Here is a 24242-nt window from a genome sequence, read left to right as displayed (position 1 = left end):
GGGCATTAAAGACCTAAACAAGAGTATGCAAAATGCCTGATCACTAGTAGGGACACCTACAAACTACAGGGTTTGATTTTCTTGATTTTCTTCCCATTTTACACCTCCCACTAGCTACCACTGCAACCTCCCTCCTATTCTCTAATGGATCAAAGTTAAAGAAGTCAATTGTTTAAGGCAAATCTCTTCTTTTTCGGATCCCAGAGAACATGCAACTAAGGAAGGTGGGAGAAGAGACAGTGATAGAAAATCAAGAGGTTCCTTCCCTTTCCTCTGTGTCTCCCCACATGGAAGTAGCAACTAGAGCGGTGGGCAGAGCTACTGTCAGAAGCTTCCTTGGAAACCAGCCTATCCCAGTCTCCAGAGATCTCTCATGGCCAATGCTGACCAGAGGTTTGGACCCAGGCTCCAGTGGTGCCAAGGCACACTCAGAATGTGTAGTGACCAGTGATGACGACAAAACTTTGCTGGTAGGGCCTGGAAATAAGTGAGGAGAGGTCAACGCCTAGCTCTGGACTTCCATTTTCCAACCATTCTCAAGGGTGATACCTCATAGGACCTTCAAGCCCAAAAAAACACATTCAGAGATAAGTCATATGTGACAGTAACACTTAAAATCTCAGTAATATTCCTGGCCCCATGTGCCCATTAGAGGCAGAGAGTCTGCTGGGAATGAACCCTGAAACATGACTGTGTAGGCTCCTGATATATACTAGACTTGCTGAAAGTTCTGAGAAAACCTGGTTTTAAATGCATAATTATGTACTTGAATATCTTAATATTGTAACTGACTCTGTCTTTTTTACTGCAGTACAACTGTGTAAATGAGGAATAAAAAATATTTAACAGATTGGGAACACATACTCACCTTGACAACAGAAGGGATCAAGCTCAAGTAACTGAGACCGGAATGCCTTTCTCAAAGCCACTGCCATCCAAAGACCATACAGAAACAAAGTTAACACGAGGCATGCTTTCCTTCCTTCACGAAACTTGGTCAGAAAACACAACTTAATTTTCTTTTAAAGTTTATTTACTTTCAGAGGGAGAGAGAGAAGGAGGAGGGGAAGAGCAGAGAGAGAGGGGGGAAGAGAGAGAATCCCAAGCTGGCCTTGCACTGTCAGTGTGGAGCCTGGATGTGGGCCCTCACTCAAGAGCCCAGCAGATCATGACCTGAGCCAAAATCAAGTCAGTTGCTTAACCGACTGGGCCACCCAGGGACCTGAAACATTCGGTTTTAATGCTAGCTCCTCACTTTGGGTCAGAGCTCAAAAAGAAGACTCAGCCCTAGAGTCTTGGGATCTTTGTAACAATCGTGAGCAATCAATGATAATATTGGCTACAAGCATATTCTAAGCACATATCAAAATAACACAAAGAGAAGAAAACATTTTTTCATTGGGATGAGGAGACAGTCAAGTCTGTACCGAGAAAACTAACTGTCCTGATATCAGAACAAAAATATAGCAACAAAATTATAGAATGAGATCGTAGGTAATGAAATTAAAAAAAGCCAAAAAAAGCCCAGGTTTCTTCTTAAATTCCAATCTCTCTTCCCTAACTCTTCGTGTCCAACTGTTTTCTTCTTCCTCTTCCATTATGTCTGTAAGTGGTTAACTGTGTCTCATCTCAGAAGAACATTAGAACAGGGGTTAAGATGCTAATATGTCGGAGTCTCTTAGGTGCGGTTCTGCTGAAAAATAAGGTGTAAAGTACGTACTCCTGAAGTTTGTCTTGTAGTCCAGCCATTTTAGCCCCCAAAATGTTGTTCATGTCAGGAAACCTTGTTTTAATTGTAAATCTTCTCCCGAGCCGTGTGGGCTTAAAATTTTTATTTGAACTTTCTGACCCTCAACTCCTCTTTTGGAAAAGAAATATGGGGAAAAAGCAGTGTTGTGTGAGTTTAGATTTAAGAATATGTATCTGGAGCTGCGGAGAAGATAGTTTTGTGTTTCAGCACAGGTATGGCTCTTTTCTGAGCAAATTTTACTCAAATTTGGCCTTGGCTAAAATCAACCCATGGAGGATAACTTACGACTGATTTACACAGTGAGAGAACTCTAGAGTGGGAGACGGGAGCCACGCCCCTGGGTTGTGACGGCGGAGAGCTTGGTCTTAGCTCTCCCCTGGAGAGATTTATTTCTAGTCCAACAAGTTAGAGTAAGAACCAGGATCCTTTCCACTGTGCTTCTGGGGAGACTCTATCAGGAGGGAGGGAAATAGCATATATAAGAACCCTCATTTGTATTTTCAGGGTTCCTCACCTAAAATACCGACTCCTAGGCATAAAGTCTTAACCTTTATTAGGAAGCACTCTCATCATATCACCCCATTTATAAGAACTGGGTGCAAGGGAACCATGTGGTTATTATTATAAATAATAACAGGCTTCATTCCAGAAACTTCATACATGCATTCAGGATAACACTTATAAATATGGATATCTTCCATTTTTTCACAAAATATAAATTATTTAATATTTATTTTATTTTTGAGACAGAGAGAGAAGAGCATGAGCAGGGGAGGGGCAGAGAGAGAGAGAGAGAGATAGAATCCCAAATGAGGCTTCTGGCTCTGGGCTGTCAGTACAGAGCCTAACGCAAGGCTCAAACTTGTCATCTGTGAGATCATGACCTGAACTGAAGTCCAATGCTCAACTGACTGAGCCACCCAGGCACCCCCACAAAATATAAATTATCTAAAAGAGAACTTGACATAGGGCGCCTGAGTGACTCAGTAGACTACGTGTCTACCTCTTGATTTCCGGCTCAGGTCATGATCTCACGGTTCATGAGTTCAAGCCTGGCATCAGGCTCTGTGCTGACAGTGTGGAGCCTGCTTAGGATTCTCTCTCTCCCTCTCTCCCTCTGTCCCTCTCCTGCTTGTGTTCTTTCTCTCTCTCAAAATAAATAAATAAACATTAAGAAAAAAGAAAGTGATTAAAAAAAAGAGTACTTGACATATAGTTGATACTTAATAAATGACAGTTTAAAAAGAAAGACTTTAAAATTTTTTCAACCGTAGAAACTCGTCTGAGATATGTCTTTTTCCCCAGATAAGATTTCAATATTAGATTTATTTATTTATTTATTTTTAATTTATAATAGTTTATTGTCAAATTGGTTTCCATATAACACCCAGTGCTTCTCCCCAAAAGTGCCCTCCTCCATGACCACCACCTCTTCTCCCTCTCCCGCTTCAGTCCTCAATTTGTTTTCAGTATTCAATAGTCTCTCAGGTTTTGCGTCCCTCTCTCTCCCCAACTCTCCTTCCCCCTTCCCCTCCCTATAGTCCTCTGTTAGGTTTCTGCTGTTAGACCTATCAGTGCAAGCATATAAAAATACAGAACACTCCACGAATTTGCATGTCATCCTTGCGCCGGGGCCACGCTAATCTTCTCTGTATCATTCCAGTTTTAGTATATGTGCTGCCGAAGCGAGCACTCAATATTAGATTTATAGGTGAGTTTCATATTAATAAAATCTGACAGTTATATATAGCCAGATAAATTAGGAGCAATTGCTCATATTACATACAAATAGATCTTTCACTTCCTGATAGAAAGCTGACATGTGTGCGGTCATTCTTAGGAGTTCACAAAATTTCAGCCTTTATTTAAAATGTACAACATCAATATATTCCGTTTTTGCATGTGACTTTGTAACATATTTGGAGATGGTAAGCCACAGAAGCTCCAAGAAACAACAGAAACAATATGGACTACATGTGCTGAATAGTGTGCTAGGAGTGATGGTAGTAGTAGTAATCAAGTACTAGTAATAACAATTATAGCAAAAGCAACAATACTTAATACTTATTAGACACCTAATACATGCTAGGCCCTGTGCTAGTTTTACATGTTTTCTTTTATACAGTACTCACTATATGCTTCTCAGTTACATGTTCTCTGTTTTTCAAATGAGGAAAATGAATTTTAATGAGGCTAAGTAATCTGTCCAAGATTATATAGCCATTAAGTAGCAGAGGATGCTAGAGAGAGCTATAGTAGGCAACAGACTCTGGCTTTCCGGTCATCTTTAAAACTAAAGTAAAGGGGTGCCTCAGTGGCTCAGTTAAGCAGCTGACTTCGACTCAGGTCATGATCTCGAGGTTCATGAGTTTGAGCCCCGCATCAGACTAGAATTCTATGTCTCGCTCTCTCCCTGCCTCTCCCCTGCTCACACTCTCTCTCTCAAAAATAAATAATAAATATTTAAAAAAATAAAACTAGAGTAAACAACTACAAAAAGACTTGTAATTACTGTAAATTATCAGAGGGAGAAAGAAATCACAATCATAAATGGCTTGTCTATGATACTTCTGAGAGAGAATTAGCTCTCCAGATAATGGGTTAGTCATGTGAGTATGTGCATAAGCTAAGACTTAAGTACACACGTACAGGCTCATACCTTCATGTACTTTTATATGCAGATACACTTATGTACACATAACACACACTCAAGTACTTAAACATCTGGATTTTCAAGGGAAAAAAACACTTTCATGCCTATTAATAAAAGCAGAATCTTACTTCTGGTTCTCTCAGTATCTTTAGTTTTATTTCCCTTTATAATTCTAAACATCTTGCCTAGGAACACCTGCACCCAGCTCTGATATTTGTGATCTATGTGAATAATATCAGCTGCTAAGTGGAAATTTATTTTTTTGCTTAGTTTTTTTTTTTTAATTTTAGAGAGGGAGAGAGAGAGAGAGAGAGAGAGAGGAAATACACATAAGTGTAGGAGGGGCAGGGAGAGAGGGAGAGAGAGATTGACAGGGGACTTGATCTCACAAACCATGAGATCATGAGCTAAGCCAAAATCCAGAGTGACTCAGCTTAAGTGACTGAGCCACCCAAGGGCCCCTCACTATGTGGAAAGTTCTGGTTTCAAGTGATAATCCAGCTCCTTTGACACTTCCAAATGATGAAGACTGTAAGCTCTTCTGTCATGGTTGGCCAGGCATGGAGTCTGCCTGAAGCAGGAGATGGGGTCTGGTAGAAATGAATTCCTCTCTAGAATCTCTCTAAGCCAAGATGACTTCATCAGTTTTTCAAATGACAGATAAAAGAAAGTAAATCCTTTAAAGAATTATATTCCAAGAAAGGAGTTGCATAAAGGTCAGAAGATAGAAGAATAGCAAGGGAAAATGTTGAAAGAAGTCAGGGGGTGAATTAGCGTACCTAACTTACTTGGAATCATCTTTTTTTTTTTTTATGTTTTTTAAATTTATTTTTAAGAGACAGAGACAGCATGGGCACAGGAGGGTCAGAGTGAGAGAGAGATACAGAATCTGAAGCAGGTTCCAGGATCTGAGCTAGCTGTCAGCACAGAGCCCAACGTGGGGCTCAAACCCATGAACCATGAGATCATGACCTGAGCTGAAGTCGGACGCTTAAGTGACTGAGCCACCCAGGTGCCCTGGAATCATCCTTTTCAAATGCCACCTTGTTAATTACACTGCAGCCCATCAGAAATAACAGAAAAACAGAGAGGAGCTAAAGACCATTTGAGCGTCTAAACTGGTGTTTTGATAGTGATAACTTCAAAGGTAGTGAGTTACCATGAAAAAACTGTTTTTGTATTCATTTGTTAGTACATGAGTCAGAAAGACCTCTAATCCAACACATGGTATGAAAAGCACTTTCAACATTTGCCCTGTGTAAGGGCCAGGGGCAGGCTACCCCCAAATGGGCCACTTTGGTGTACTGATTATTTAAAAGAAAAGTTATTTAACATACAGCCTGTGCATGAACAACACTATGACCTCCTTTGTTCCCCTAAAACCAGGAAATAAATCTCCCATGTGAAAGGTACCCTTCATGTACCCGGAGGGAAAGGGGTGTCCTTATCACCCGGAAGAGGAAATTTAGACCCAACAAGGCTGGATATAAACACTTATAACTTTTTATTACTTTACTGCCTACACCCCAAAGTCTTTTTAAGACTCCTTACTAACTTAAGCTCCCAAAGTTAAGGTTTCTTTGTTGGGTCAGTTTTTCTTCTTTGTCTAGAAAGTATAAAAACTGCTGCCCTTGGTAATTTCTTTAGGTCTCAATTTCATAACTGGGCCTCTGTGTGCTGGTAATAAAACTTTTTTTTTCCTTCTCTTAATCTGTCTCATGTAAATTTGTCTTAATCCAGTTGGAAGACCTTGAGTGTAGAGAAGAATTTTCCCACCCCTTCACCTAGGTATGTAAAAAAGACATTTGTGAAGATAATTTTACCAAAAATGGAGGAAAGCGTTAAGTCCAAGAAGAGTTCTCCAGTCCCAGCTCGACTAGAAAGATCCACTTCTCCAGCCACTTTTGATAATTGCTTATTTGTCTTGCATTCAACTTTTCCCCAGAATTGGCTCATATAAGTATTTCTGACTTAAAAAAACATTAATACTAACTGGAAAGAACCATTCAAATTATCTCCCGTGCACGGCTGACATGTGAACTATTAACTGGGTCAAGTAGAGCAAAGCAGTCCCCCCCCAGCAAATCCTCAGGGGGCTTGTTGTAAGAGGCTAGCCCCTGGCACCTGGGGGGCTCAGTAGGTCAAGCATCTGACTTTGGCTCAGGTCATGATCCCATGGCTGGGGGGTTCAAACTCCACGTCGGGCTCTGTGCTGACTCCTCAGAGCTTGGACACTGCTTTGGATTCTGTGTCTCCCTCTCCCTCTTTATCCACTTGCACTCTGTCTCTATCTCTCAAAAATAAACATAAAAAAAAAGAGGCTAGCCCCTAATCACAAAATGTCTAATGTGGTTGGATACTATAAATATATTTATACATATGTATAATTATCATGTATTTATATTAATGTAGTCTTATTTATAATAATATATATTTACAATAATATATAATATATAACACTAGCTATATTTAATTATACATTTATTTGTGTTTAATTATGTAGTAATCATAGAAGTATATTTGATTATATAATTACATTAATATTAATTAAAATCATAATTATATTATATATGATTTATTATATATTTATATTATAATATGCTATGTAATTCAATTATATATTAATTAGATTATATGAGTATATTTATTTATATTATATTACATATCATAATATATGTATATTATATTATATTAATATACTATATAATTCCTTGAAATTCTTGCCATGATCTGACGAGTTAGGTACTGTGATCCATCATCATAGGAAGGAAACTTAGACCAAGTTAATTGCCCAACATCATTCAATGAAGGGGAAGAATTGTTATTTGAAGCTAATACTCCTCATTCCATTCAAGCCGCTAGAGTCTTGTAATTTTAAATACGACAAAAATGTTCATCTAAATAATAAACAGCACCTAGAGCACCCCAGTCACACACCCTGTGAGTCTCTTTTCATAACAGAAAACCCCAGGCACCTGGGAAAGGAAAGCATTTGAAAATAAGCTCAAGGGCTTGATGCTTATTTAAATAGCAAGATGTTTCAGAAAAAGAAACTAATGCTGCCAAGAAGAGTCAGATTTTCCCCAAAGCTTTGAGGTGAAGATAAATAAAGCTCTCAGCAGCATTACAGACAATGAAAATCATCAACAATTTTCTGCTTCCACTGTTTCTTGTTCATACTTTTGTTATCCAGATTGTCCTAATTGGATTGCAGGATTTTTTTTCCTGCTGTTACCAAGACCTATAAACACACTGGCATGTAAGAAAGCGGTGCTCTAGGTCTTTTATTATCATTAGTATTCTTATTTGGTTTTGGAAATTAGATTTGACTACTGGCTAAGAGTAGAACTCTCCACCTTTTCACATAAGGTGTGCCCGTCAGAAATCTACCATGTCACCTCCCATTCATCACCTTTGCAAAACTGCCCTGGAGGCAGAGCGCTGCAAAGCAGACAGGCACCTGTAAACTACATTCAAGTCTCTTCTGAGAATGATGTTTCTCCGGGGTTGAGCCACATTTATTAGGTGACAAACACACCCTTCTGGCCATACTTTACTGGTAAATTATGCTTAATAGTCCCCCACAACTCTCAGAAACTGCCACCCACCTTTCATTCTATTTTTTAAATTTTTTTATTTAAAACAATATCAGAATTAGCTGAGTGCTCCCTGGGCTAAGGAAAGGGCCAGTGTTGGGTGCCCGAAAAGCAGTAAGGCATCCTCAAAAGATACATAACCTACTGTCAAGCCAGGCAACCTAAATTAAATGAGACCTCTGTCCTAACTATTAGCTAAATATATTTTTTATAAATTACTAAGCCTCTGCTTAATTCCCTCCTAGCAAATGGAGCTTCTAATACTTTATTGGGTGACTGTAAATATAAAATGAGATAATGTCTTTAAAGTACTTAGTATAATGCTTGTTACTTAGTACAAATTTAAATTTAAAATGTGGTTGGTTGATAAGTATATGCTTGTATCTGTATATAAAATTTAGCAACACTGGCAAAATGAAAAAGGATACCTTTACCATCAAGACTAAGAATTTTCTGCCTGGGTAAGTTTGAGAAATAAAGGTTTACACAAAGTGAAAAAGATTTTTTACCTAAGATTTCACAGAACTTGTATTATGCTACTATGCATTAGGAACCTACTAGAGAAAGCTATAATAAAAGTAATGATTAAAAAACATGGAACTTCACAGATGCCAACCAGTCGGCTGAAAAGAGACACTGAAGTGTTAAGTCAATACTCAGAAAAACTGTCACACAGAGGGTTTCAAGGGAGGTCAGGCCAATTCTCATCTTTACCTGAAAGAAAAACACCAAAAAGTCAGCAGAAGAAGCCCATGAGAGAGAAGACACAACAGATTCAGAGAAAAAGTGTTCTAGGGCTAATTACCTAAATTGAAGTTGACACCAGCCCTGCACACTCAATCCTTTTGGAAAACATCTGGTACAGATATATGAGACAGGAAAATCAGAAGTGAGAACTGTCTGGGGTGTGCCACTGTGTCCCGGAGCTCACTTTGCTCAGCATGGAAACCAACTATTCAAATCCATTGATGTGACCCCGTGATTATTAAATAAGATACAGTCTTTCTTTAAACACCAAACAAATAGGCTTTTTATATTGAACAAAAACTGTGACCACTTGGCAACAAAGAGGTAAAGGTAAGGCCAAGAATTACTCCAAAAACTACCAAAATAATAGAATTGGACCTTCTCTTGGCTCCCGGGTGGCTCAGTTGCTTAAGCCTCCAACTTCAGCTCAGGTCATGATCTCCTAATTTTTTGGTTTGAGCACCGCATTGGGCTCAGTGTTGAGTCTAGAGCATGCTTCGGATTCTGTATCTCCTTTTCTCTCTGCCCCTCCCCACTCACACTCTGTCTGTCTGTCTCTCTCAAAAATAAACAAACATTAAAAAAATAAATTTTAGAATGGGACCGTCTACTCAAACTGTGGTCTGTGGATTGGAAGTATCAGCATTATCTGAGAAACTGCCAGAAAGTTATCAAGACCTATTGAAAAACAATCTGCATTTTTAACTAGACATCTAGGTGATTTTGATACATGTTCAACTTTGGGGAGTACTGGCATAGTAAGTTTATAGAAGTTGGCACTGAAAACCTGGTAGAATCTGAGCACAAGGAAATAAAGCTAAAAGTAAAACAAAACACAGAAACTCAAAAATCCATGACATAGAATTTTAAAAACTGTGTCTTAAATTCCTCTCTTTTCAAAGAGGAAATACAAAGATAAATTTCAGAATATTTAGAAGATGATTTAAGTGTCATGAAGTCAGACCCTCTGAAATACAGGTGAAGTGCTCAAAAAAAAAAAAGCTAACATGCTTAAAACCTATAAAGATAAATATGAATCTTAACTCTGTTAAAAAAATTACTAGGACTTCAGTTTGTTTGGTTAAAAAACTATAACCTTATGGGTAGAAGATAACTCCAAAGATCTATTCAAGTTGAGATTAAATGGGTGTCTCCCAGATGACTCAAGAACCCCAAGGAGGTATAGCCTTTGTACAAGAATGAAGGAAAAATAAATTCTGTCTCAGAAAAGAACAAGGAAAATTTCCTCTGTCTCAACAGACAATGAAAGAACAAAATAAATAGAAATGTGAAATAGAAAGTAGAAAGAACTCAAAACCTATTAGCAATCATTTTGAATAAAAAGGGATCATCTGCTTATCTAAAATGCAAAGAATACTGGATTGGATTGTTTATAAAATATCAAAATATATGCATGTGACGTTAAAATTACATGACTAAAACATTAAGACCACAAAAGATAAAAAATACATATCGTAGAAGACAGGTATCCCTTCACAGAGACTAAGCGATAGGGGTGCTTCTTTCTTGATGATTATGTTTTAAAGGGATGGCTCTCAGGTCCTTGAGAAAGACATTCTTTGGTTATAAAACTGGCAAGAAGCTTTAAAAAATTTATATCTCAAAGGGGTAGAGAAAGAAATTACAGTGACAAGATTTCTAAAGTAAATGCTCTAGGCAAAAGGATGTCAGGGTCTCAGAGTCAGGAAGAATCCTGTCTAGCCATGCTGAGGGGAACATTAAAGTCTTCTCAGTCAATGGAAAAAGAGTTGGAGCTAGAGAAATCAAAAATAGTCATCAAAAACATAGAATACTTAAATGACTGAATTAACAAGTTTAATTTAATGATTATATATAAAATATTACATGGGCCAATTAGAGAATACACCTTTCCAAGCACTTTCAACACACTAATACAATTATATATATTTTTCTAGTCCATAATGCAAGTCTCAAAACATACCAAAGGAATGATAAAACATATGGTAAATAGTATGGTAAAACAATGGATTCTCTGACCACAAATCATGAACTTAGATATCAATAACCCAATGACAAGGAGAAGAACCCAAACATTAAAAAACTTTAAAACACATTTCTAAATAACTCATGAGTTAAAAAGAAGTTATAATAAAAGGAAAAACTGTTTAGAAAGGGATTAAAATAATTTTAAATTGTGAGAAAGAACGAAATATTTAGGGGAAATGTATCTTTGAAAGCTTACATGATTAAAGAATAAAGGCTTAACATTAATGAAAACATTATTTAGCTTAAGAAATTGGAAGTAAATAAAAAGTAAACCAAATAAAGCAGAAAAAAGGTAGTAGAGTAAAATACAGAAAATCAACAAAATACAGGAATTAAACAATAAGAGCTGCTTAAAAAGGCACATAAAATGTACAAATAAAAAAAAATGAGAGAGAGAAAGAGAAATTACAAGGAAGTAATGTTAAAGGGAGGTGACCACAGATGTTGTAGAGGTCAGACAGATGCAAAGAGATATTATGACAAAATTTATTCCATTTTAGACACACCAAATTGTCAAAAATTAAAATTTTGTATAATAGGGTGTTCAAATATTTGAAGCAATCGAAACTCTTAATACCTGTGGAAATGTAAACTTATTAAGCCATGTTGCTAAAGCATAGTTTTAGTAATAAACACATAAATGGTATGTGGTATACCCTCAGTGGCATAACATAAAAATAAAAAATGAAAACATTTAAACTTGTACAAAAAGACATGTACAAGAATGATCATAGGAACACTGTCCCAAAGAGCAAAAAATGGGGATTTAATTCAAATGTTCATTCAGGGTAGAATAGCCACATTTTGGCTTATTTCTCAAAATATGTTTGTTTTTGAGAACCCAGAAATGGACCTACAAGTGTATAGCCAACTCATTTCCAATAAAGCAGGAAAGAATATCCAATGGAAAAAAGATCATCTCTTTAGCAAATGGTGCTGGGAAAAATGGACAGCAACATGCAGAAGAATGAACGTGGACCATTTTCTTACACCATACACAACAATAAAATGTATGAAACACCTAAATGTAAGACAGGAAGTCATCCAAATCTTAGAGGAGAAAATAGGCAACAATCTCCTTGACTTGGGCCACAGCAACTTCTTACTAGATATGTCTCTGGAGGCAAAGGAAACAAAAGCAAAAATGAACTCTTGGGACCATATAAAGATAAAAAGCTTCTGCAGAGCAAAGGAAACAATCAACAAAACTAAAAGGCAACAGATGGAATGGGAGAAGATAATAACAAATGGCATCTTGGATAACGGTTAGTGCCCCAAATCTGTAAATAACTTATCAAACTCAATACCCAAAAACAAATAATCTAGTAAAGAAATGGGGAAAAGTCATCTACAGACACTTTTCCAAAGAAGACACCCGGATGGTTAACAGACACAAGAAAAGACGCTCAACATTGCTTATCATCAAACCACAATGAAATACAACCTCACACCTGTCAGAATGGCTAAAATCAACAACACAAGAAACAACAAATGTTGGTGAGGATGCGGAGAAAGGGAATATTTTTGGGGCACCTGGACTGCTCAGTTTGTTGAGCGTCGGACTTTTGATTTTGGCTCAGGTCATGGTTTCACAGTTCATGGGATCGAGCCCCATGTCAGGCTCTGCATTGACAGCACGGAGCCTACCTTGGGATTCTCTCTCTCCCTCTTGCTCTCTGCTGCTCCCCCGCTCTTGTGTGCATTCTGTCTCTCTCTCAAAATAAATAAACATTAAAAAATTTTAAAAAGGGAACACTTTTGCACAGTTGGTGGTGGGAATGCAAACAGCCACTCTGGGAAACAGTATGGAGGTTCTGCAAAAGATTAAAAATAGAGCTACTCTATGACCTAAAAATTGTACTACTAGGTATTTAACCAAAGGATACAAAATGCTGATTTAAAGGGGGCACATGCACGCCGATGTTTATAGCAATGTTATCAACAAGAACCAAATTATGGAAAGAGCCTAAATGTCCATTGACTGATGAACAGATAAAGAAGATATGGAATATTACTCAGCAATCAAAAAGAACGAAATCTTGCAATTTCCAACAATGTGGACAGAACTAGAATGTATTATGCTAAGCAAAGTAAGTCAGTCAGAGAAAGATAAATATCCTATGATTTCACTCATGTGGAATTTAAGAAACAAAACAGAAGAAAATAGGGGAAGGGAAGGAAAACTAAGATAAAAACAGAGAGGGAAGCAAACCATAAGAGACTCTTAAATACAGAGAACAAACAGAGGGTTGCTGGGGGCGGGGCTGGGCTAAATGGGTGATATTACTGGCTGTTACATGTAAGTGATGAATCACTAAATTCCATTCCTGAAACCATCATTAAACTAAAAGTTGCTAACTTGGATTTAAATAAAATAAAAATGAATAAATAAAAGATAAAAAATATATTTTCGACCATTAGGAATGGTATTCCTAATAGCTAAAATGGGAAGAATGTGATCTCTTTCACAGTTATATGTGTCAAGGTGGAAATTTTTTCCTATACCTCCTAGGTTCTTTGGCATAATAATTAAATTGACTAACAACAGATTAATATGAGAAAAACAAGTTTAATTTCATAGGCCTGGAGGCCCCATAAAAATCCGAGGCCTGGAGACAATCAAGCAACGAAGGCTTATAAGCCATCCTGAGCTAAGAAATGAGATAGGGGCCCAGGGCTTGAAGGGGAAGAGCACGATCCATAGGAAGGTAAGTAGAATAGACATCGGTAATGAGAAGTTTGCTCTGCTGTGCAGGTAAGTCTTTCGGATAAAAAAACTACCGCTGGTAAAAGTTCTTTTTCTGGGCCAGGACCCCTATCTAAATTTTTTCAGGCAGTTAAGAAAGAGGTAAAAGGTTTTGAGTCTGCTGGGTCTTGATTGCCTCCAACTCAAAATAATCCACATATAAAAGTGGCACATTTTGGGGTGGCTGATTCTTCTCCCATTCAAATGAATAATTCTGGTAAACTCCATTCTTTGGAAAATATATTGCTGTGAAAACAAGTGAATTCAAAAATATAATACTAAACAAAAGAAGCTAGTCTTAGAAAACTATAGCATGATTTTATTTCTATTACGTATAAGTGGTGGCAAAATGTACCAATATATTGCTTAAGGATAAATATACACGTAGTAAAACTAAGGAATGAGTACCATAAACTTCAGGATTGTGAGTTTTGTTTGGGGGAAAAGAATGAGAAAAGCACCAGAGAGGCTTATTCAGTGCCTTTCTAAGATATTAATAAAATTCTATTTCTTAACCTGTGCAATAAATACATGTATGTTTATTATTACTACTTATATTTTACATGTACATTTATACTATTTATATGTACATGTTTAGCACAGAAAAAGTAAAACATAGTTTTACATACAAAGAAGAAAATAAAGATGTGTGAATCCTTTTTCCAGAAAAAATTATGACTCTAAGAAACACAAAAAAGAATAAAGATAAAAGTTGAAAATACTTATAAAGAATAAGACAATACAACATTGTATTTTATAAATCAGTAAAACATGTTACAACCTAATCCCAATGAAAAAGAGGGAAAGAGGGGCGCCTGGGTGGCTCAGTCGGTTAAGCCTCTGACTTCGGCTCAGGTCAGATCTCATGTTCATGGGTTCGAGCCTCGCGTCAGGCTCTGTGCTGACAGCTAGCTCAGAGCCTGGAGCCTGATTCCAGTTCTGTCTCCTTCTCTCTCTGCCCCTCCCCCTCTCATGCTCTGTCTCTCTCTGTATCAAAAATAAATAAAACATTAAAAAAAATTAAAAAAAAAGAAAAAGAGGGAAAGATCAAGTACACATATTTTTAAATAAAAAGAGAGCAGGAAAATTACCAATGAGATAGTTGAGCTAAGGTTTTTCCTAGATGTCGCCAAAACTCTACCATGGTCAAAATCCCCGCCATCATCTCTCTTATATATGAGATTCAAGTATACATGTGTTGGAAGTTAATGGAGAGTCACAAAGTAGAATGGGTAGAAGAATTCATCTGGATGTTCCTCTTAATTCTCATTGGGATCTACTCAACATAAACAAGTCAGCTTTCGTCTTCATCAAAGAAAAAGAGGAAAAGCATTCTTGCACATCAACGACCACTCACTGTTGTTTCGACAGAAACAACATATAGTGGTGGATATGCTGGAGGTGACCGGGCAGTGGACCAGCAATTCCAGAGCTCAGCAAGGAGAGTATCTTTTTCTTGTTAAGTTTTATAGTATTTATAGAACCAGAAAACTAACACTCAAAATGGTATCTGGATTCTTTTTAAAATAATGGTGGAAACATCTCATTGTATATTTGTCAAGAAACATATAACACAACACAAAAGTGAACACTGATGAAAATTATAGATTTTAGTTAATGATGATATGTCAGCATTGTCTCATCAGCTGTAACAAATGCATTGCACTAATGCAGATGGGTAATAAAAGGCGAGACTGAGGAGGGTGTTGAGGCAGTTTATGGGAACTCACTCTCCTTTTGTTCATTTTCCTATAAATCCCAAACTGTTCCAAACAACTCCATTTATTATTTTTCAAATTGTATTGAAGAAATTAACCAGAGGTGGAGATGGGGAGAAAAATTCAAAAGGATTCTCAGGGACAGATGCTGAGTTGGAGACTTAAATACCAGGCTGATTTAGGAGGTCATCATTGGGCTTGTTTTCTTTATTTAATATTTATGAAGAAAGAAGTATTTAATTAATATTTTTATTGTTTAAAAGTGTATTTATTTTGAGAGAGAAAGAGAGAGAGTGAGAGAGAATCCCAAGGAGGATCCATGCTGCCAGCACAGAGCCCGATGGGAGCTCCAACTCATGAACCATGAGATCATGACCTGAGCCGAAACCAAGAGTCGGACACGTAACTGACTGAGCCACCTAGGTGCCTCTTATTAATATAATTAAGGAAAGACAACTATTTACATCTAATGTAAATATGCATACTTTGTAGTTAATAGTCTGAAGAGTACAGAGTGAAGTACTGTACTCATAATTTGTTTTGATTCAAGCAGGTGCAGCAATGAGAGAAAATAAATAAGTAAACAAAGTCATTTCTGAGACTGTTAGCTCATGGAACTAACCAAGGATGGCAAGCAACAGAACAAGTTAGTTAAAATTATACATTAAGTTAGCCAGTCAGTGCTGGGTTCACGTGCTACGTGATTCCTCCTGGCTGAAGGAGTAACAGGGAAACCACAGGGCTGGGTTGGCAAAGAACTTGACCTGCTGCAAACTGCATTAAATTTAGTCCAGAGTAGCTGACCTATTTACTTCATAGGTTAGTAGGGAGGCTCAGGTCTTTGTCTCTGCTAATGCACCGTACACTGCAAGGAAACAGAGTCACTTGCTGAAAGCTCTCCAATAACAAAAGGGGACTTGGTTCCAAAGATTTTGTTCCACTCCATTAGCTCTCTTTGGGGTAGCTTAATTTCTGACCAGTTTAATGTATTATCAGACGCCAGGCTTTGGGAAGTGCTGTATCTTTTTCCTATGGCAGAGAAAGGCATTGTCACAGGACCACCTGGGTTGCTACTTTTCTGATGAGAGAGTTACAAGGTACTGAAGCCAGCAACTTTTTTCAAGATCCTAACAGTAACTGAATGTGAAACATGTCGCCTAAAGTGTCCTCGCATGTTTTAACCCAGGTCACTACAGATTGAAAAATCCTTGCAGTATCAGAAGACACAAGCGACCTATTGCTTTGCCTTTAAGCGACTCCCTCAAATTCTTGTGCTGAGGACCTGGAATTATTCCTAAGCTCTTTTTTTCCCTCCCTCTCAAAAGATTTTCTGAGCAGTTGCTGCCATACTGCACTGTCCTTTGGGGCATTAGATTTTGGAAGATTTTTGCCACTTCTGGCAAGAAATGGAATTGGAAAGAAGAAAGAGCAGACATCCACGTATAAACGATGCCTGGCCACTCCATTTGCTAGCTTTTCTTGTGAGCAGCCTCTCAACAGATGGAGAAGATTCTTCTCAACTCCATGCCATCATTGCAAGTTTCTAAAATGAAGCATAATATTTATCCTAACTAATCTAAACCAATTAATTACAGAGATTTGTTTAATCTTGTATCTTCGGAGATTCACTGGCCCTTAAAAGGATATAAAGGTCAGAGCGAATGTGATTCCTTTGAACTCCTTTATTCCTTAATGAATTTTTTAAATACACAAATAAAATAAAAATAAAAATAAGTGAATATTTATTCTTATTAAATAATGTTCGAGAGGGATTGCTAATATTCCAGTGGATTCTGAGTAGAAGAGCAAAGATTAAATGTAAAAGTGAAAGGATGTGGTACCAAATGTTTTGAATGGTTCTTTCCAAAGCGTGTAAATATCTTCTTTCTCCTTTGTGAGTGCTAAGACTTTGTGTCCATATCAACCTTTCCAACATCCATCTTAGATGTGCCTGAAGTGCTAATTAGAAAATTATTAAAACATTTATTTTTGTTTCCTTCAATAACAGCAAGTTATTATGAGTCGAAAAAGCCAGGTGAGACCATTGGAAATATAATTATAAAAATGAGGATGTCAGTCTTTGATAGAAGAAGAACCAGTTTGGCATAAAGTTACTAGCTTCAAATGCCATTATTTAATAAATAGAAAATATTGCTATAACATTTGAAAAACTAGTCAATAGCCACAGGCAAAATGCTCTAAAACTAAGCAATGAGAAAAGAGTCTTAAAAAACTAGCTCGAGAATGGCCCTTTTCATGTCTTTAGAATAATGGACTAGACATAGGCAAATGAGATCATCACAATGGTCAAATATTTGCCAAAATGATCCCAGTTATTGTGGTATTTTTCTTTAGAAGCCTGGTTAGATATTTTCATGCCCTAACCAAACATTTTGAAGGAGGTCTTGATTAGTTTTTGGTTGCTGTGGAACAAATTATCAAAGAGATAGTGGTTTACAAACAATATAAATTTAGTGCCTCGGTATTCTTGGGTCATGACCCTGGGCATGACTTAACTGGGTTTCCTGGTCTGAATGTCCCAAGCCTCCAATCCAGGTATTAGCTAGCATGCGTTCTCATCTGGAGCTCAGAGTCCTCTTCTAAGTTTATCCAGATTGTTGGTAGAATTCAGTTCTTTGTGGCTATAGGACTGAGGTCCTCTGCTCCTACAGGCTGCCCATTTCCCTAGGTGGTTCATGGCATGTCTGCGTACTTCTTCAAGGCTAGCAGGAGAGCTTTTTGCTTTTACAGGGGTCAACTGATAAAGTCAGCCTCATGTGCAAAATCCCTCCACCTTTTCCACATACTTTTCCTTTTCCATTTGCTACAATATAACCACTGGAGTGATAACCAATCATATACTTAAGTTCCATGGACACTCAAAGGAAGGGCATCTCCATTTACAGGACATGGTCATTTGGGGTTATCTAAGGTCTGTGACAGGCCCCTTCCAATGAACGTAACTACTGATTTCTATTCCTTTCCTCAAACACAAGACTTCAACATACTATAGATTCCTTTCTTCTGAGCTCCCCATCTTTTTAGCCAGGTGAATCTGTCACAGAGAGACTACAAATCCTTCTCTTAACCCTCCTACTTTCTCTGGTTCCCAACTCAAGTCCTTCAAAGTTACTGGAAGTCTGGACTTTCATACACGTCACCTCCTGAAATAACAATCCATCTCTCTGGAACTGCTATCCATTCTGTTTCCACCAGTTTCCCACATCAGTATTGCCATGTCCAGGCCACATGTGTTCATGCAGAGGGGCATTCACTAAGTTGGGAATAAGAGAGATGCATGTACATTAATACCCCATAGTGTTTTCTCAGAGCACTTTAACTCCAGGAAGTCAGAATCAACATTCCCTGAAACACTTCCACAATGTAGATGTGATGACCAATTAATGATGATGGTAGGGTGTCATGTCATTTCAGATAGTTTTACATAACAATGAGGTAACTACTTCTAAGTTATAAATGATAAACTTTAAGGCTACTCTCTGCCAACATTCTTGCCTTTATTGGTGTTTTTTCAAACAAGAGCTAAATTTATTTATGAAAACATGCTGTCTTAAAAAAATTGTTTTAAATGTTTATTTATTTTTGAGACAAGAGCCCGAGCAGGGGAGGGGCAGGAGAGAGAGGGAGCCACAGAATTAGAAGCAGGCTCCAGGCTCCGAGCTGTCAGCACAGAGCCCAGCACTGGGCTCAAACTCACGAACCACGAGATTATGACCTAAGCCTAAGTTGGTCACCTAACCAAATGAGCCACACAGGCACCCTACTCACTGTCTTAATATTTATCTTACTGTATACTCTAACAGCGTGATGATAAAGACCACCAAACGCTGAATAGAAGAGAGGTGAGATTTTATTTACGGCTGGGCCAAACCTGATCTCCCTGGTGTTAAGGAGCAGAGAGAATGGTCCCGAACAAAGGTAACAGTGAGCTTATATGGACTTTTGCAATGCATAAAACATCATCATTCGGTTAACCAATTAAAGTTTTCAGCATTTTAGGACACCCAGTCACATTTTTACAAACAGACAGTAGTTCTGGCAGGACCCTATCAGTTTTAAAGTCTTTGTCTTAAGAGGGTCTTGAAATGACCAGTTATAGTTAGGCACTCCAGGTTCTGTGAGAGTGAATATGTGACTTCCCACACGTATGCTTTGTCTGGTCAGCTTCAAACAGAGGGCGGGAGGGCAATTTATGATCTAAGTTGTTTAGAAAGAGACAAATTTACAGACGAGGTGAGCACCTTCTGATAATTCCAACAGAGAGCCACATAGTGGTCACCACGTAGTCAGTCAGAACAGTGAAGAGAGAGATACATTTGCAAAGCAATTTACAGAAGCCAAGCCAGCAAGTTAATGATTTTCAATGTTTTACTCAGTTTTGCTAACCTACAACGTATACCTGAAGGAATAATGTTTCCTGTTTCAGAATATATACATATGAAATAAATCATAAAAATATGATAGAAATGTGGAACACCAAATTCATGATAATGGTTATTTATGGAGAAAGAGAGAGAAATGGGATGGAAGAATATAGGGAGCAGAATAAACAGGGCTATGATTGCCTCTATGATGTTTTGTTTCTTAGGCTTCTTAGGGAATACATAATGTTCAATAAATTATTGAAGTCATTTTTTAAAACCATTTCAATTCTCTGGAAATAATCCTAAAGATATACAGCAAGTGAAAAAACACTTCTTTAAGAAAATCTACTAAAAATAAGAATAGCAGTAATCTGTGCCATTTTATCCACAACCCATTGCCTTCGCCCTGCTTCATTGGCCAATGTGACAGAAACTGCAATCCAAAGAACACAGGGACCAAGCACCTTTTGCTCAAGCACCCCATCAAAGGCTGCACTGTCTTCTCAAGAGGGGCAGAACATCCACATTTCTCAGTGCACCCACCAGCTACTTCTTGCATGACTCCTACTAAGTGCCACCAAGAGTCTGTGGCCTCCCTCGTTCTGCCCAGCCCCCATGTGTGGAAAGAAGTGTTACATTTAGGTGTGTATGACTCTAAGAATATTGGGGTCCCAGCCCCAGCTCATTCATAGCTCTGTGGCTGCAGACCAGGAGAGGCAAGCAAAAATGACCAGACACAACCACTTCATCCAGCGCAGAGTAACGAAAGCAGGAATCACTCAGAGAAAAGCATTCCCAGGACCAGCTCTAGACCCTTGGCTCAGGGATTATGCCCAGGGGGATGAGGCAGCCATAAACTAGGGAGCTCTGAAATTCTATTCAGAGAACTGACTATTTGATACAAAATGTAAGCATGTTTAGGCCTAAGGGCACTTGAAAACCAGGGAGGTTCTGGTGGAAAGTCATTAGGAACAGGGTGGTAGCTTCATTCCAGACAGAAACTAATCCAGAGACCAGCTAGTTTACCAGAGGGAATGAGGGAAAAGAAAAGCTAAGAAAAGCCATTCTAGGGTCGGAACAAATCTCAAAAACTGGCCTCCAATACTACCTCTGCAACGGACCCTGATTAAGTAGATCAGTCTAGGGCACAGTCTGTACCACAGAGCCTCATTGAAAACAATGGAGCAAACATCCAGCAATTATTGGAGCTTAACAGATGGATGCAGTGAGGGAAAGAAAGAGCCTAAAAGAAAGACCCCTGCCCGAACTACTTATTGTAATCAGGCCCAAGGCGATATACTCTGAAAAACAATGCCTGAGACTTCAAAGGGGTGCGGAGGAAGGGAGGGATACACAAAAATAATGCAACCAGTCACTAAACAAATAAACAAAGTAACAGTCCCCAAAGGAGGATGAGAGGGACCAGTACCCAGTTGTTAAAATATCCCATTTTTAACCAAAATTATGAGACATGCAAGGAAATAGAAAAATGTAACCTATATATAGGGGGTGAAAAAAGAAAAACTTCCTGGAAGATCAATCCAATGTCACATTTAATTGACAAGCATTTCAAATTAGTCACTGTAAATACATTTAGAGAACTAAAGGAAACCACATTAAAGAAGAGTATGAAGACAATACTCATCAAATAGAGAATATCAGTATAGAGCTAGAGATCATAAGAAAGAATCATGTGGAGATTTTGGAGTTGAAAAGTGTAAGAGTTGCCGTGGGAAGGCAACTGAGCGGCCACTTTGCTGTGGAGAGCTGCGAACACTGACAACCCCCACTTGCAAACCTGGGATGACCCGAGCCATTTGAAAAGCACCAGCGGCCATTTTATTGCAGGTCAGATAATAGTTCCAGGCACCGCCAGGACTGACGACCCCCACCCTCAATCTGGACTGTCTCAAACTGGAATGCCTCACCATGGAATTCCAGCATCCCCCTCCCCACCGAAGCGAACAGCCAATTGAATCCTGCCACCGTCCAAAGATGCCCTTACTTGGCTATCTGCCCACCTGAGCTCAAACCTGGAACTCCTGCACCCATAAAAGACCTTGCTCTCCCATACCAGGCGCGACTTCCCTGACTCCCCGCTCCAGAGTCACGGAACCTCGCCCAGGAATTGCAGACTCCAATAAAGGCCTTCTTGGCTCCATAACTGGGTCTCTGTCTTTCCTCTCGCCTCTGCTTCCATCTATCAGACCTTACGAAAAGGACAATAACTGAAATGAAAATTCACTAGGGGTGTTCAACAGTAGATTTGAACTTGCAGAAGAATGAATTAGCAAGTATTAGGAGGGATTATGTAATCAAAAAAATACAGACCAAAGAGAAAGAAAAACAGAGTCTCAGAGAAATGTGGGACACTGTTAAGTTCAACAATAGACATAAAATCAAGTATTTAGAAAGAGAAAAAAGAAAACAAAATATTTGAAGAAGTAATGGCTGTAAATGTCCCAAATTTAATGAAAATCTACATATGTGAGAAGTTCATTGAAATCCAACTGGAATGAACAGAAAGAGATCAACAAGAGACAATTCCTAATAAAAATGCAGAACACCAAAGAGAATAAGAAAATCTTGAAAGCAGTAAGAGAAAAATACCTTGTCACTTACAAAGGAACTTCAATGACATTAATCGTTTATTTCTCATTAGAAACAATGGAGACCAGAAGTGCTCCAAGGTTCTCAAAGAAAACAAATGAAAAAAACAAAACAAAACAAAACACCTGTCAACTGAGAACCATAAATCCACAAAAATCTTATTTCAAAAGTAAGAGAAAATAAAAACATTTCAGGCCACTAAAAACTGAAGGAATGTGTTTTGTTAGCAGACCTGTGTTATAAGAAATGCTAAAGGAAGTTTTTTCAGGTTGAAAGCATGTAACCCTAGAGTCATTCAAACACTTAAAAATAACCCAAAAAGCATTGGTAAAGGGAGTTACATAATTGTAAAAGTCAGTATAAATGCACATTTCTTTTCTTTTCTTCTTGTAATTCACTTAAAAAGTAGTTGAATAAAACAATATGAGAGAGAGGGAGAGAGAGAGAGAGAGAGAGCGTGCATGAGTGAGCAGGGGAGGGGCAGAGAGAGAGGGAGTCACAGAATTGGAAGCAGGCTCCAGGCCCTGAGCTGTCAGCACAGATCTCCACACAGGGCTCAAACCCATGAATCATGAGACATGACCAGAGCCAAAGCTGGACAGTTAACCAACTAAGCTACCCAGGTGCCCCTATGCATATAATAGACATCTTAAAAATAAATTACAGAGATGAAAAGTACAGTACAGGGAATATAGTCAATAATGCTGTAATGATGTTGCATGGTGACTACACTTACAGTGAGCATTAAGTACTATATAGAATTGTTGATTCATTGTGCCATACACCTGAAACTAATATATCATTGCATATTAATTATACTTCAATAAAAAAATAAAGGGTCACAAAAATGAAAAAACATAAAGGTGTTCTTTTAATGAAAGGAAATTTTAAGTGTAAATAAGCATCACTTAATTTACATGATTTTAACTGGTTAATCAAATCATAAAATTATATGATTAAAAAACTTAGGAGTTAAAAGGATTGAAAACCCCCAATACATACATAATGATATTGTTGGGCTATAACATATAGAAATGTAATATTGTTATGGAATCTGGTCTGGATCACCCAGAAGAACAAAGCAGCACTCGGAGATCTCAGAAGGCAAGAGGCTTATTTTACATGGTGGGCTCAGAGGAGATCACTCTCCAGAGGTCTGAGGCCTGAGCGTAAGCAGAGGGAACAGTTTATAGCCTGTTACTTCTACATTGCACATTAGTAATAATTTGGCACTTGTGGCAAGCAGGGTGGGAAGAAGAACCTGGAAGGGGAGTTTTTGGTAGGGGACTGGAATTTCCCTATTAGTCCTGTCAGCCATCTTATAACAGATTTTTTTCTTATGAATACATATGCCAAAAACAGCTAAAAGGGGAGGATGAAAACAAAACTGTATTGGACTAAAAAATGACACTACATGTTAACTTGAATCCATAGGCGCAAATAAAAAGAACCAGAATTGGTAAATAAGGTACTTATGGGTAAATCAGATATAATAAATGCTATATAGATATATGTATATATAATAAATGCTATATAGATATAGATACAGATATATATGCAAGTGTATACATATACTTGCTTTCCTTTCTTAGTTTCCTGAAAAGATAGAAAATTCTAAGAGGAAAGTATATTGCAATCCAGATCTATTTCAGGAAGCTAGAAAAAGCTCAAATACAAAATCTAACAGCACACCTAAAGGAACTAGAAGCAGAGCAGCAAGAGCACCCCAAACCCAGTAGAAGAAGAGAAATAATAAAGATCAGGGCAGAAATAAACAATATTGAATAAAAAAAAAACTGAACAGATAATTGAAACCAAGAGTTGTTTTTTTGAAAAAATAAACAAAACCTCTAGCCAGGCTTCTCAGAAAGAAAAGAGAGGGCATCCAAATAGACAAAATCACGAATGAAAATGGATTTATTAAAACAAATCCCTCAGAAATACAAGTAGTCATCAGGGAATACTATGAAATATGCTGGGGGCCAGATGGCTTCCCTGGGGAATTCTAC

The 24242-nt window shown here is 37.9% G+C and overlaps 1 non-coding gene and 1 pseudogene across 1 annotated transcript; one reads left to right on the top strand and one right to left on the bottom strand.

The window, feature by feature from the left end:
* Positions 1-3336: 3336 nt before the first annotated feature.
* Positions 3337-3443, bottom strand: LOC115295035. Its single transcript, XR_003910269.1, has one exon. It is a non-coding gene; the product is annotated as a U6 spliceosomal RNA (small nuclear RNA).
* Positions 3444-13504: 10061 nt separating this feature from the next.
* LOC115293374 overlaps positions 13505-24242 on the top strand; it is a 16186-nt pseudogene continuing 5448 nt past the window's right edge.

Source organism: Suricata suricatta, chromosome 6, assembly GCF_006229205.1.
Source record: "Suricata suricatta isolate VVHF042 chromosome 6, meerkat_22Aug2017_6uvM2_HiC, whole genome shotgun sequence".
Taxonomy (NCBI): Eukaryota; Metazoa; Chordata; class Mammalia; order Carnivora; family Herpestidae; genus Suricata; species Suricata suricatta.
The sequence above is the reverse complement of the archived record's forward strand: the minus strand, read 5'-3'. Positions and strand labels throughout refer to the sequence as shown.